This window comes from Acanthopagrus latus, chromosome 13, assembly GCF_904848185.1.
Source record: "Acanthopagrus latus isolate v.2019 chromosome 13, fAcaLat1.1, whole genome shotgun sequence".
In the NCBI taxonomy this organism is placed as follows: domain Eukaryota; kingdom Metazoa; phylum Chordata; class Actinopteri; order Spariformes; family Sparidae; genus Acanthopagrus; species Acanthopagrus latus.
The window spans coordinates 17,492,437-17,496,895 of NC_051051.1; positions in this window are offsets into that span (position 1 = coordinate 17,492,437).

A 4,459-nucleotide genomic window follows, 5' to 3' on the forward strand; every position below is an offset into this window, starting at 1 on the left:
TTTGCCTTCAGAACTGCCTTAATCCTTCGTGGCATAGATTCAACAAGGTACTGGAAACATTCCTCAGAGTGTTTGGTCCATATTGACATGATAGCATCACGCAGTTGCTGCAGATTTGTCGGCTGCACATCCATGATGCGAATCTCCCGTTCCACCACATCCCAAAGGTGCTCTATTGGATTGAGATCTGGTGACTGTGGAGGCCATTTGAGTACAGTGAAGTCATTGTCATGTTCAAGAAACCAGTCTGAGATGATTCGAGCTTTATGACACGGTGCGTTATCCTGCTGGAAGTAGCCATCAGAAGATGGGTACACTGTGGTCATAAAGGGATGGACATGGTCAGCAACAATACTCAGGTAGGCTGTGGCGTTGCAACGATGCTCAATTGGTACTAAGGGGCCCAAAGAGTGCCAAGCATTTTCGCCCACAGAACTGCCGCTCACTGGATATTTTCTCTTTTTCTGACCATTCTCTGTAAACCCTAGAGATGGTTGTGCATGAAAATCCCAGGAGATCAGCAGTTCCTGAAATGCTCAGACCAGCCCATCTGGCACCAACAATCATGCCACGTTCAAAGTCACTTAAATCACCTTTCTTCCCCATTCTGATGCTCGGTTTGAACTGCAGCATATCGTCTTGACCATGTCTACATGCCTAAATGCATTGAGTTGCTGCCATGTGATTGGCTGATTAGGAATTTGCATTTAACGAGCAGTTGGACAGGTGTGCCTAATAAAGTGGCCGGTGAGTGTATATATACATACACATTATATATATATATATATATATATATATATATATATATATATATATATATATATATATATATATATATATATATATATATATCATAAAATATCATATTGCATAGATTAACATTTCATGGTAAAAAAAACCAAGGTACAAGTACCTTGTAGGCACCATATATATAGTTTATATTATTAGTAGTAGTAGTACTTAGATGATCAAAAATCATTGTATTTATGAAAATAACATTGATGCTTTTTATTCCCACAGACGTCACATTTACATGTCAGGATCTGGTTATTATAGACAGATTAAATATTCAACTGTCATGTATCATCACAGTTACAGCGTTACATACATTGGCAGCTGTAAACACTCAAAAACATAAAAATCCATCCTGTGGTTGCATAGATAACACTGAAGATGTTGTTTTTGGTTCCTATCTGTTTCCTGAATATAGCAGTGTGTGTGCGTGAATGTGTAAATGAGAGACATTAACTTATAGCACTATAACGTAAGGTTGAGCTGCCGCCTCCAATATGGCGGCGATGTCGACATATCGCAGCAGCTGGCCAGCCAGCTCAATGAGGCGCTTATGTCTATGGTGATGAGTGTCAGATAAAAAAGTAAAAGTCATTAGGAGATGAAAATATACATGGGTTTTATTTTGATTATACTGCATTGATATTGTAGCCCTTTTTACACAGCGTCTCCGCATTATCTCCAGAGCGGAGGTTCGTCAGTTCTCCGCCAATGGTGATTCACACAGAGCGAAGCATCTCCGCCATTCCGCTGTGAATTAACACAAAACGCCGGCGCTGCGGCTCCTAAAGAGGCTTGATGGTACATGTCATGTTGATGACGTCAGTGTTTCCCAGGTGTCCCCCCCGTCAATCTAAACCCGCAGACAGTTTATAATCATATGGATGCTGGTGTTGTGATTGAGATCCTGACCCATCAAACATCCTGGAAAGTGACGTAGTTACGTTTTACGTTTTTTTTTACATTTTTTTCACTAAATTACATAATTACATAATCACCATCATCCCTCTCTCACAGGGATGGAGGCTGTTTTCTGAGGGAAAGTTCCCTGAAGTCTCGGTCCGGAGGGCTGACAGTCGCGGTGATTTCTTTTCATCACAAACACCCGGAGAGTTAAAGTTTTTGCCACTGACAGATGCTGTTTTTCGGGCAGAAATGTGACAAAGAGTCGGGAGGATAGGTGGGAGGACAGACAGGAGGACACTTCTCCATACAGCTGTGGTATTTGTTTTCCTCATATAAGTTGCCAAAGACAGTTACAGTTACTACGTTACTTTTGATCGGCACGCTCGACAGATTGACTAGTTTGGTCTAGCTACCGGAAGACAAGGATGTCAACAAACCGGTATGTAGCTCCTTGCACAAACACACTGTTTTAACTACTTTTGTATTCATTTTGAGTCGTTCTTGCTACAGTGCTGTGTTGTAAGGTGTCTGTTGATATTGCATAACTTTTGGGGTGAGATTTGGAGCATGTTAGGATGCTTAAAAGACAGTGTAAAGTTCTGACCCCATGCTGTTAGCTGTCAATGCTAACTCTCCATTCACGGAGCCCTGTAATGGTTGGACCAAATGAGTTCGTGTCCTCAGTACTGGCAAGTCAAGGGTAACCAAAGTTTTCCTTTAAAAGAACCATTGGGGATCTTTATTGCCAAACAAAATTATTCTATATGGAACCTTTTAAAGGTTCAAACCATTTATTCCCTTACTGCTTTGGTTGGCCACATTTTTGTTAAATAATTCTGCAGAATTACCATGATATGAAGTTAACTGACTGCTACTACTACTACTAATTTAAATAAAATAACCAATAACCTTTAATATTTAACACTTAAATAACATACAATCAGCCCTTTGCCACTACTAACCTATTGCATATTAAAGAAAAAGAAAAGAGAGAGATGGTTTCAAATTGACTGTGATGAACATCAAAAAGTAGTTGTACCATATAAAAACATTACAATACACGACATAAATCGTAGGCTACATTACAAGATATAAAATATTACAGTAATAAACCAGGTAAAATTACCTAACAGCAGCTGAATTACATAGTTCTGCCTTGAGGGCCAATGAGTGCATCATTTCAGCTTTTACACAACTTTCTTGGTGAGAACCACTCCACTTTAAACTGATACTTAAAAGCTTAAATTCCCCCAAATAAAATTTTACTATAAGGAGAAAAATATCCAACACAAACTGATTCTGCAAAACAGTTGTATAATTTAATGTGGGATTTTAATAAGGCATAGTCCCATGCACCAGTAATGAAAATACACTAGCACCACATATAAAATAAAAACAGTTTCAATTTCAGTTAAAATAGATTAGATAGATAGATTTAAATATTAATACCAATAATACCAATAAATGTTATTCAATAATAGTGACGGATTAAATTCAAGCTGCAAAAACAAAAGAACAGTAGGATAAAGATTTTAATCTCGGCAAAAACGTTGCTGAAAACAACTATTTACGTCAATTTCATCATTCACTGTGAAAGCTGATGTACATTTTGAGAACTGGAATAGACACTCTTTTCTTACCATTTCTTAGTTTGAACAAATAATGTTCTACAAATGACTGTGTTTCATATGTTCAGTGTCTCTCACTCTCAGGTCTGTGATTCTCAGAGTGCAGTTATACTGCACACAACTTGAATACTCTGATTCATTTTTCAGATCCACATAATTCTCATTCTGCACTGTCTTGAACCAAAATCTATTCTCAACTCTCTTTACAGTGGGTAGGTATCTGTAGGTGCAGCTAATGTCCACTGCTGATCCTTCTAAGGCCCAGATCTCAGTAGAGCTGTAAGTCACTCCCCAGTCATCCTGACCCTGTATCACTGTAACATAGAACACAAAAGGAAACACAATGAAACACTGTTCACTCTGCTGTTAGGGTACTGCTGAGTTAATTGAAAAATTGAAAAAATAAAAGCAGAACACTGAGGTGTCAAACTGCTTCAAGCAGCTATGATGCATTGATAAGCTGTCAGCATATAGCATGGAAACATCACAATGAGGTCAGACAACATTAGCACAACTAGCAGGTAGTGGTGCAGATGTACGATCATATCCAATAAGTACAGTTAGTTTTGGGGGTTTTACTGTGATGACAATATCCCTCCAAAAAACTTCACAGTGATAAAAGTAGCTGCAGACACAAACTTAAACAGGGTGAGAAGGGAAACGGTCTGAAAACCAAAAATATTCTCAGTTTACAGCATATAGAAGTGCTGAGCACACAAGCTGTGGATCTTTACTGAGAGGATAACAGTCTACGTTTCCATTGCTCTTGTACCAGGTAGAAGCTGCTGGGTTAGCATCACTGCTACAGGTCAGAGTTACTGAACTGCTCTCCACTATCTCAGCAGAGAGACTCACTGACACAGGGGGAGGCTTTAGAGCATCTGGAGGAGATATGAACACATTATACATTTAATTTTAAAATTGCAGATGAATTTCAGATGAATAACAGATGAAACACAATGAGGAAATATTAGTTAAAAAGTAGGTGATGCAGTTTGATTCGACCCTTTGCAACATATATTAAATAGAACTACTGGCTGTGTTGGCATTAGGGATCCACAAAAGGCACATGTCAGAAAAAACTAAAGCTAGTTCATCTTACTGTTGATTCAAACTGAGAACACAAAGCACAC